This window comes from Cervus canadensis, chromosome 29 (assembly GCF_019320065.1).
Source record: "Cervus canadensis isolate Bull #8, Minnesota chromosome 29, ASM1932006v1, whole genome shotgun sequence".
NCBI lineage: Eukaryota > Metazoa > Chordata > Mammalia > Artiodactyla > Cervidae > Cervus > Cervus canadensis.
The window spans coordinates 19,819,093-19,830,537 of NC_057414.1; the positions used below are offsets into that span (position 1 = coordinate 19,819,093).

The window sequence follows — 11,445 nt, forward strand, 5'->3', positions numbered from 1 at the left end:
GAGAGGGCCCCTCCACAAAGCAGCAAAGACCTAGCACAGCCAAAAATAAAATAAGTAAATAAATAAAATGAAGATCTTCTAAAAATAGTTTGCTTCCAAGAAAATAACTCTAACTACTATATTATTTAAATAAATCACAACTGAAAGTGAAAAACTGCAAATGTTAGTCTCTCAGTCGTGTCTGACTCTGAGACCCCGTGGACTGTGGCCTGCCCAGCTCCTCTACCCATGGAATTCTCCAGAAAGGAACATTGGAGTGAGTCGCCAATTAGTTAATTATGAACTTATAAAAAAAAAATGGAAAGATCAAAAGAAATTAAAAATGAAAGAACTATATGTGTTATTCTCTCAGCTTAAATTTTAAGATGTTAGTGAAACACTAATGTGATCATTAAAATATAGCTGTAGTAGGCAGAATTTTAAGTTAATCTCTAATGACCCTCACCTTTAAGTTTTCCTCCGTGAGTATGAGTGAATATGAAGAGAGATCTGTCCTGTGAGTATATTACGTTATCTGGCAAAAGTGAAGGGATTTATCACATGCATTTAATATCTCCATCCGGGTGAATCTAGTTAATCAGACAGGTTGCCCTGTGTGGTCCAGACCTAATCAGACACTTTGAAAGAAGACTGAGGACCTCATTCAGCTCAGAGATTAGACGCTGCAGGAACACACTCTTTTTTCTGTTGTTGGCTTTGAAGAAGCAAGCCACAGAGAATACAATAGCGACAAGGAAATGGGTTCTATGAACAATAACAGGAACTTTGAAGAAAACCCTAGGCCTTAACTGAAACCACAGGCCCAGCTCTCACCTTGGTTGTAGTCCATGAGACTCAGCAGAGACCAGCTAAGCCATGACTAGACTTCTAACTCACAAAAACTGTGAAATAATAAATGTACTTTTCTTTAAGTCACTGTGTTTGTGGTAATTTGTTATGCAGCAATAGAAAAGGAAAACAGTATAAAAGGAATTTTTTTTTAAAGGAATCACCTAAAGCCTGCAAATTAAACACACTCTATCCAGTGTTTCTTCTTCTGGTAACCCTATTTAAAACCTTATATGGCTCGGCGGGCACCGGCGTTGGCTGCGTCTCCGGGCATTTGAATTGCGCTTCCGCCATCTTTCCAGCCCTCAGTCAGATGGGCGCAGAGACGCTTCTGGAAGTAACATCGCGATGGCTGCCCAAGGAGAACCCCAAGTTCAGTTCAAACTTGTTTTGGTTGGTGATGATGGTACTGGAAGAACTACATTCGTGAAGTGTCATCTGACTGGTGAATTTGAGAAGTATGTAGCTACCTTGGGTGTTGAGGTCCATCCTCTTGTGTTCTATACCAACAGAGGACCTATTAAGTTCAATGTATGGGATACAGCTGGTCAGGAGAAATTTGGTGGACTGAGAGATGGCTATTATATACAAGCTCAGTGTGCCATTATAATGTTTGATGTAACATCAAGAGTTACTTACAAGAATGTGCCTAACTGGCATAGAGATCTGGTATGAGTGTGTGAGAACATCCCAATTGTGCTGTGTGGCAACAAAGTGGATATTAAGGACAGAAAGGTTAAGGCAAAGTCAATTGTCTTCCACCGAAAGAAGACTCTTCAGTACTATGACATTTCTGCCAAAAGTAACTACAACTTTGAAAAGCCCTTCCTCTGGCTTGCTAGAAAATTGATTGGAGACCCTAACTTGGAGTTTGTCGCCATGCCTGCTCTTGCCCCACCAGAGGTGGTCATGGACCCAGCCTTGGCAGCACAGTACGAGCACGATTTAGAGGTTGCTTAGACAACTGCTCTCCCGGATGAAGATGATGACCTGTGAGAAAGTGAAGCTGCGGCCCAGCGTCAGAAGTCTAGTTTTATAGGCAACTGTCCTGTGATGTCAGTGGCGCAGCATGTTTGCCACTTTATTATATAGCTAAGCAGAACATGTGCTTAATCTTTGGATGCTGAAGGAGATGGATGGGCTTTGGAGTGAATGTGGCAGTTTAAAAAAAAAAAAAAAACCTTCATTTTTTGGACCTGCATATTTAGGTGTTTTGGAACACAGTTGTTTCCTCCTTGAGTTTCAAATATAAGACTGCTATAGTCACATGACAATATTGAGAGGTGGAATCTTGTTTGTTACTGTCATTCCCATTCCTTTTCGTTTAGAATCAGAATAAAATTGTATTTCAAATATCTAAAAAAAAACAAATAAATAAAACCTTATATGCTTGTTCCAAATCTCTGTATTTTATGAAGCCTTAAGATATGAGAAGTAATTTTCCCCTCAGATTCTCCACAAATAATGTTCATAAAGATAAGGCCCCATACCCATCTAAAACAGGTGAGGTTGCCTAGCAACCATCTCCCTCCACCACCCAGGAATTGCTGAGTGCATCAGTTCCAAGAGCAACTAATTCACAGATCAATAATTAAGATGGGAAGAGCGGACAAAAGGAGAAAATATTAGTGCATCACTCCAGGAGGTAAAATAGGATCTGGATATTAAAAGGCAAAATGACCACAAAGGGCCTCTCCTCATTTCCTTTTCTTTGCTGAAACAAGTATAGAGACCTTGAAAGAGAAAACTTCATTATCATTAGCAACCTCACAAATGTTACTGGCCTAACAAAGACAACTCATGACCCAGAAATGGCCATGTGTTGATACAGGACAAAAAAGAGCTTAAAAATTGCCTAGTTCTCTCCCACTCCTGTTTTACATGTAGGAATGTAGATTAAATAACACAAACATGGGAAAAAGAATATTTTAGAAAACAGAAAATCAAGATAGCTAAGTGACTTACCTAAGATGTGGCAAAGTCAGTAGCCTAGCTATACTGGCACCTTCAATTATAGATGAAAACTTTATATTCAAGAAGTTTACTACAGTGGAAAGAGCACAGAGTTTGGAGGAAGGTAAACTGAGGGGGTTTTCTAGTCCTGCCCTTCCTGACTATGTGATCTTGGACAAGATGATTGTTGATTTTGAGGTTTAATTTGCTCATCAGTTAAATGTGGATAATTTCTTACGCAGTTGTAGTTGACATGAAGTAATCTGTGCAAATAAAATTAACTCTTCCCAGTACATACTAAATATGAATACTTGTACCTTTTAACATTAAGAATTGAGCACTCTCAGAGAGAGTTGTTACTTTTTTGCAGCCATTAAAATCCATTGAGAGTATTCTAGAGAAGTACTCTGGAGGGCTTTTCAAATAGTCAGTATATCATGTATTGGGCACCAGTAACAATTTTGGGAATTCCAGCTCAATGCATAAAAGAATTTAAGCAAAATACAAAATAATATGTGATGAAATGTCAAGTTCAATGAGATTGACTATATTTCTCATGGAAATTAAGTAACAAAGATATCTTGCTAAAAATAATCTTACAGTTTTCTTTTATTACTTGGTTAAAAGGCACATCAAATACATTTAAAGAACGTGTTTAGCCCGGTAGTGACACATTAGAAAGACATCTTTCAGGATATAATTAGTAATATGATTTTAATGAGAAAACTGCATATAACATCTTAAAAATTTGCATTGAGTAAACCAAAAAGTTTCATTTGCATATGTTCTGTAAACATACTCTAACTCTGAATTCATATTTGCATACTGTTTGCAAAAGAAACAATTTGGACAGATTCAAAACCAAAATCTATTTAAAATCCAAACATTCATAGTTCCCATTCTTTATGAGAGGCAAATTCCATCGAAAGTAACAAAGATAAGCAGGGCTAAAGATTCTGCACATTTGCAATAGCTCACTGTAAGTTTGTACATGAAAATTCTTAACTGCAAATCAGAAGGAAAAAACATGGCAGAAACCACAGAGGGTCTTTGTGCTGCACTTTGTCACTAAGTAGAGTCTGACTCTTGGAGACCCCAAGGATTCTAGCCCTCCAGGCTCCTCTGTCCACGGGATTCTCCAGGCAAGAATACTGGAGTAGGTTGCCGAACCCTCCTCAGGGGACAAAAATATGGAAGGCTTCGAATGACAGGCTGAGGAGTTAAAGTTGAGAATTTTGCCCAGAGTCATCCCTAGGCTCACTTTTTTAAAAGCAACAGAACAATATAACCAACGGGGAATTGGGAAGAAATTACTTTTGACTCAGTCGGAGATGCCCAGTTCTTGTCAAATGCTTGATCTGTCTTTGAACATACATTTCCACGGTCCTGAAAAGTGATGACGAGTTTTGGACAAGCATGTCTGTGATACTGCCAAACTTAAATTCCTCTAGTGCAAGATGCCTTAGAGAAGTGTCATGCACAGAGCAAGCTTTCAAAACCTTCTTCAGAGAATAAAAATGTGCACTGTAATTCTGAAAAGAATCCTACTTCCAGTTTTATAAAAATAAAAGTCTACCCAAACAAAATTACGTGTGGATGTCAATGTAACAAAAGTTGTTAGGTCAATCAACTAATATAAATAAAGAATGGCCGATTTCTTTACCAAAGTGAAGACAGAATTTGGACAGGCAACTCACTCCAGTATTCTTGCCTGAAGAATCCTATGTGCAGAGGAGCCTGGTGGACTCCAGTCCACAGGGTTGCAAGAGTCGGACATGACTTAGCAACTAAACCACCAATCACCACCGCCCCATATATCACATGCTCTCCACAACTGACTGAATAAATTACAGCTGTGCACATTTCATCAAACATAGAAACTTTGATAAAAGATGAATGGATTGATTCAATGGTTTGACCCAACTGTATATTTCTTACTGATTGAAGAATCAAGTCAATGACCTGAAACCACTGAAAATTTAAAAAACCTGAAGCTTTTGAAATATAACTTAGCATGTCTGTGGTTTATTTATATAACAGATGCTTTTCCTGTGTCTGATACAATTCTAAATTATGTTTATACATATAAATAAAACCCTCTAGTGTGTTAGACACTCAGTAGTGTCTGACTCTTTGCAACCCCATGGACTGTAACCCACCAGGCTCTTCTGTCCATGGGATTTTCCAGGTAAGAATACTGGAGTGGATATCCTTTCCTTTCTCCAGGGGATCTTCCTGACCCAGGGATGGAACCTGGGTCTTCTGCATTGCAGGCAGATTTGTTACCATCTGAGCCACCAGGGAAGCCCAAAACCCTCTAAGGAAGGTACTGTTATGAACCCCGTGATCCCCATTAGACAAGTGAGGAAACTGAGGGACAGAGAGTTGGAGAAATTTGCACAAGGTCACACAGAGTTGATGGCAAGACAGGTTTCAGATCCACAAATCTGGATTCCCAAGAACAAGCTCCTATCTGCTAGTCTACTCATTTCTCAGTTTTTTCTCAATTTCCTCTTAAAAAGTGTCAAATATGTTACTGCTCACTGATCAAATAAAACTTACATTGAGTTCTTACTTTATGCCAGGCACTGTTCTCGGTGGCAGAGACACCATGGCAACGTAAACACAGTCAAAAATCACTGCTTTCTTTCAACACATGTTCTAGTTAACCAAGACAGGGACTAAATAAGTAACCCTGCCATATGCAAAACTATGGATTAATCTTGAGGACATTTGCTAAGTGAAATTGTTAGGGGAAGCACACTGATTGAAACCGCCCACCCTGGCCAGGCACCATAGTAACCATTTGCCTGAGTTGTTTTATGACAGGGGATCCTGATAAGGAATACGAAACTAATAAGCCACCACCAACCGGAAGAGTTCAGGAAAGGTCAAAAGGAAACACCGCGTGTCTGTCCACTTCCCAGAATCCCTCTTGCTAGCATCCATCTTGGCTGAGCGATGCGTGCGCCACCAGGAAAGACTCTGAATTAGAATGATTGGCCAAAGACTACCCGGAAATGAATCCCATCACCATAAAACCCAAGACTGCGAGCCACGCGGCAGAGCAGCTCTCCTGGTGTTATAGCCACGCTTTCCGGGAAACAGACTCACTCAGAAGGACAATGCAGAGAGTGGAGTGCAGTTTATTACGCCGGCGGGCCCAAGGCAGAGTCTCCTCTTAGCCAAGGACCCCGTCCAGCATTTGTGAAAATCTTTTATACCCCATGCGTACGTGTCTAAACCCACCACCTGCCCCATGTGTACGTGTCTTAAACAGTCAATAGTCAATAAGCCCGCAGTTACATTCCAACCAGTTAATAATCGATAAGCCTGTGATTACATCTTGACAGATACGAAAAAAAGTTTATGACCTGTCCGGAGACAGGTGTGATTACGGTATGCTTCCTCTTAGGCAATGAGTAGCCTGGATGTGATCTTCAGGATTCCTCTGTCTGGAGGGGGTCTTATCCTTCCATTGTCGTCCTCACAGGCACTAAGCAGAGAGTTCAGAGTCCACTGGAGAGGCAGTGGAGCACAGCCAGCATGGACAGGCCTGAGATGGAGTTCAGGCCCTATGAATTCCTTCTTCATTCCCCCCTCTTGATGCTCTTAGTTTCCACAACGAGCATCACTCATTGAGATATATTGTACCTTAGCCCTCCTGTCACCCACATGAGAGAATGCTATCAACCTCTGAGTTACAAAATTCACAAGACATTGTAGGAAGCAGGGCCCACAGAGCAGTATGATCAAGATTACTATAACAACAGTCACAATGGTTTTCCACCAGTCTCCCTTTACCCAGGAGAGAACTGAAGTCCAAAAGGGAATATTTTCATTAGACATGGCTTTCACTTGATTTTGCCTATCCTTCAAGGCAGTAGATACATTTCCAGACAGGTCAGGGATGTACACGCAACATTCGACTTTAATTATGGCGCAAGTCCCTCCTTGGGCTGCTGTGAGTATGTCTAATGCCACCCTATTTTGAATTACTGCCTTCCTTATCTGAATTTGTTCTTCATTCAAAGCTTGAATGGCTTTTGTGCTGTCTAAGAGGGCCTGTTTAGTGAAATTAGTTAAGGCCTCTACCTTAACCATGATATCCGTTGTCCCTACAGAGGGTACAAACAAGGCAGCAAGATAGTCATACCATTGGAACACAGATCGTGTCCATCTTGCATGCAGATAAGGCAGGTTTACTGGAGGCTGGTGTAGGCCAGGCTTAATACTGCCATGGGCGAAAAGCAAATCCTAATGTGCAACGCCCCACCCAGCCAACTGGTAACCATGGCCATAAGTTAAGCCCACAGAGCCACTGGGTCCCATTGGGGGCTACCCAGCGGATTCCAGGATTATATTTCCAGTCGGAACCGGGCCCCTGAACAGACTGATTGGGGTGATAGGTAACTTCCAAGATTTGTTTACATTGTTCAGGGGGCAAATAACCCATATATTTTAATTCTTTTGGGTCTAGGGGGTGGTCTCCAAATCCAACTTTCTGTTCTTTTTGTTCCCAGCAAATAGTAGCAGGGGTAACCAACTGTCCTTTCTCAGGAGTCATCCAGAAATATTCATCCCAGACCTGGTAGTATTGCTCAAGGTACCGGGAGGCCTGTCCCCCTTTTGTTAAGGGAGCCCTTTTCCTCTTTAATTTTCATATATGAGGTATAAGCCTTTGTTATCTCCATAAGGCTGGTGTTCATGTTAAATGTAACCCTATGTCCCTGGCCCATTGATGGCTTCTTCTTACACCAGGAGAGCAAAGAAAGGTTATGATTGTTGAGAGAGAAAAAAGTTCCTTTCTGTTGCTCTAAGAAGGAACACAGTGGTATAAAGTCCCCATAACGGAGTGGCGATACCCACCAGGGGAGTCCATCCATTACTGACAGGGGCATGGCCCCACATACCCAACAGTTGGAGGAGTTGTGGAAGTTCGCATAAGAATGTGCCCACAAGATGAAGACGTTGTCCTGTGCAGGAACACTGGTCAGGTTCAGGATTGCGTTGAAGAGGCCGAGCAGCAGGAGTCATTTACCCAGCTCCATCCTGTAGAGGGCTCGTCTGGGATCTCCTTCTCTTCTTCCTCTTCAGAATGATCTTGGTTCCCCGTGGGTCGGTGGGGTCCTTCTGGGTGGTCCACTCAGCGTCTTCCGGGTCAGCGTGGTATGCCTTCTTCGCTCTGGTGTGATGGATCAAGGGACAATACCTGCAACTTTAACTGCAGTAGGGGTAGTTAGAATAACATAAGGGCCCTTTCACCAAAGGGCTAGCAAATCATGTTTCCAATCTTTGACCCATACTTGGTCACCAAGTGTAAACTCATGAATCTGTTCCCCAAGGGGGAACGGCACCCTTTCTTGTACAAACTTAGTTACCCGATTTATTACCTTACCCAGTTCCATCTGCTGTGAAATCCTATCCCCCCTTACCTGAGGCAAATTTGTTGACACCTGTTTTATTATGGGAGGAGGCCTCCCATACACAATTTCGTGCGGAGAATAGCCTTGGGACTGTGGGGTCATCCTGTGTCTGAGCAGAGCCATTGGAAGCAAGTCCACTCAGGAGCAGTCAGTCTCTCTGATCCACTTGGAGAGTCCCTTTAAGTGTCCAGTTGGTTCATTCCACCATCTCAGAACTCTGGGCCTATATGCAGTGTGCAGTTTAAAGTTTTGCTTACTTGTTATACTAAATCAGCTACAAAAGCCGGGCCATTGCCTGATTCAGTGCTGATAGGAAATCTAAATCTAGGAACCATTTCCCTAATCAGGCACTGGGATACTTCTGATTTTCTTTCAGTCCAGGTAGGAAAAGCTTTTACCCATCTCAAGAATGCACATACCATGACCAGCAGGTAACGGTAGTGTCGGTGAGGTTTCATTTCAGTGAAGTCCACTCCCAGGTGTTCAAGGGGCAGTGTGCCTTTCAGTTGAATACCCAGAGGTTTTTGTCTGAATATCCAAGAGGCAGCATTAACCTGTGAGCAGTCAGCATGGCCTAGGTGGGTCGCTTGGTGTGTCTGGCTTACCAGAGTGTGTGCCAGCTCCTCCGGTACCAATAATTTGCCACTTGGCAATTCCCACCCTCTCTTTTCAGTCTTGATGGCCCCTTCCACTTTGGAATACCCCAGAGCTGTTGTCCCTGTTTTATCAGACGAGTGCCATCAGTATATAGGACCCAATTAGAGTCTGGAACCTTGAGTCCTTCTTTAAAACAAACCCCAGATACCTTACCTCCTCTTTGTAGATCTGTGCCTTCTTCTTCGACACCCGGTAACCTGCTTTCATCAACCGCTGGAGCAGTGCATTTGTCCCTTTCCAGCAGTGCATTTGTCCCTTTTTCCTTGGTCTCAGGCAGCCAGCAGCATGTCATCCCCCTATTGTAGGAGCTGACATCCATACTCTTCCGGATGGAATGAGTCCAGATCAGAAGCCAGGGCTTCCCCAAAGATGGCTGGGAAGCTTTTAAACCCTTGTGGGGGAGTCCAGATGAGCTGTTGTTTGGTGCTCCCCACTGGATCTTCCCATTCAAAGGCAAAGATGGGCTGTGACGCTGGGGCGAGGCGTATGCAGAAGGCATCCTTGAGATCTAGGCAAGTGTAAACTTTAGTCCTCGGTGGGAGGAGGCTAAGCAAGGTATAGGGGTTTGGAACAGTGGGGTGTGAAGTCACAGTAGCCTGGTTGACTAGCCTGAGATCTTGTACAGGCCTACAGTCCTGTCCTCCTTCCCTGTTGACTGGCAGGATTGGCGTATTCCAAGCCGACTGGCACTCTACTAGAATGCCTGCTTGTTTCACTCTATTGATGTGGGGCAATATGCCGGCTCAGGCCTCCATCCATAGCGGGTACTGGCGCCCTCTAACCGGGATGGTGCCTGGTTTGAGTTCCATTATCACTGGGGCGTGATGTTTAGCCAGCCTGGGGGGAGGGGGTGTTGTCTTCCACCCAGACCTCAGGGAATAATTGAGTTAACTCCCTCATGCTCTTCTGGCCCACCCGGTTCTGCCTTCAGAGGCTCATGCAACCTCCACTCATCTTGGGTTGGTATTGAGAGAGAGGGTAAATAAGTCATAGAGTCCGTCCAGAAGGTGGGCCTCTCCTCAGGGGAGAAAGTCACTTGTGCTCCTAGTTTGGAGAGCAAGTCTCTTCCCAACAGGGGTACTGGGCACTCAGGAATGTAGAGGAATTCATGAATCACTTGGTGCCCCCCATCTGACATTTTCTGGGCTGGCAAAACGATTTAGTCATCTCTTCTCCCGATACCCCAGTTACATCGGTAGTCTTTTTGGACAGTGGTGCCACAGGTTTTGTTACTACCGACAGTTCTGCTCCTGTATCCACCATGAAGTCAATGTTTTGGTCCCCCACTTTTACGGTTACCATGGGCTCTCAGGGACCTGATATCTCTGAGCCCTGGCAGCCCTAGTTAATTTCCAGGTCAGCAAGCCCCACAACTGCGGGAGCTTCCTCTTCCTTCCTTGCCTTAGGGCATTCATTCTTCCAGTGGCCAAAAGCTCGGCGCCAGGCACACTGGTTTGGCTGTAACGGGCCCAGGGCCTCCCTTGGGACCGGCTGAAGGACTGTCCTGTCCCTGGGGCAGATGAGGTTTTCTGGAGGGCCCGAGATAGACTTTCCCAGAGCAGCAGCTTGCACTATAAGTCTCTTGTCTGTTCTCTTTCGTTCCCTCCAGCTCTCTGGCAGAGCGCGGTCTCTGCTTAATTCCGACGTCTCCCTCCCCCTCTTGTCAGTACTCACCGGGAGAGGCGGGTATAGCTTGGGCGGTTCGGCTGGAGCCGGATCCTGGAAGTGTTGGCCAGAGGCTTCTGTCACCGGGATCGGAGCCTGCCCAAACGGCGGCTCTATGAACTCCGGGAAAGCTGGCGGAGGAGTAGAGGCTGTTGCAGAAACTTCACCTGGCCCTGGATCGGGCATTAAGGCGGCCTCCGGTCCTGGTGGAGCACTGGGAGGCAGGCGTGTCATTATCCAGCATGGGGGAGGGGTCAGGTCATCCCCGTCCAAATCCTGTAGAATTTCCTTTTTTATCATCAGTCAATTTTTGTGCCCTTAATATTTTTCCCTTTCCCTTCCGGATACAGAACCTTGTCCAAGTAGGAGGGTCTCAAGCTAACCCTAGCCATGAGTCAATAGATGGGTATTGATCCAGGTGTCCTGGCTCTCCTGTGACTACTGTGTAGATTGCTTCCACTATTTTTAAGTTCACGGTGTTCTCTGGTGACCATCCTGCTCCCATAGGGGGCCATTCGACCTCACAGAGTATGTGGAGGCAGTTAGGCTTCATCTTCACCCCATAGTCTCCTCCTAATCCCTTCTTTAAAATTTTCACTCCAATACAGTTGCCTTAGATTCACTTCCCCCCATCTTGCTTACCTTCTCAGACCTTCTTCTACTTTTCCTTTTCGTTCTGTCTACGAAGTTCTCAGTACCCTATGTACTTCTGATATTTCCACTCAGTGACACTTAAATTGCCATTCTGCCTCCTTCCTAATTGGGGTGAGAAGAGCCTTACCTGCCATATCCCAGAGGGAGAAGGGGGATCAGCATGTCTTCACCTGTTGGTCAGCACAGCTGAACCAGAACATCACATGGTCCGAGACTGTTTTTCCCTTAAAGTCCATTCTGCCTTGGTGGGCTTGATCAGGTG

General features: G+C 44.3%; 1 pseudogene; it reads left to right on the top strand.

Annotated features, from left to right (window-relative positions):
- The first annotated feature begins 1,074 nt into the window (after positions 1-1,074).
- On the top strand, positions 1,075-2,162 carry LOC122430973 (annotated as a pseudogene).
- The last annotated feature ends 9,283 nt before the right edge of the window (positions 2,163-11,445 follow it).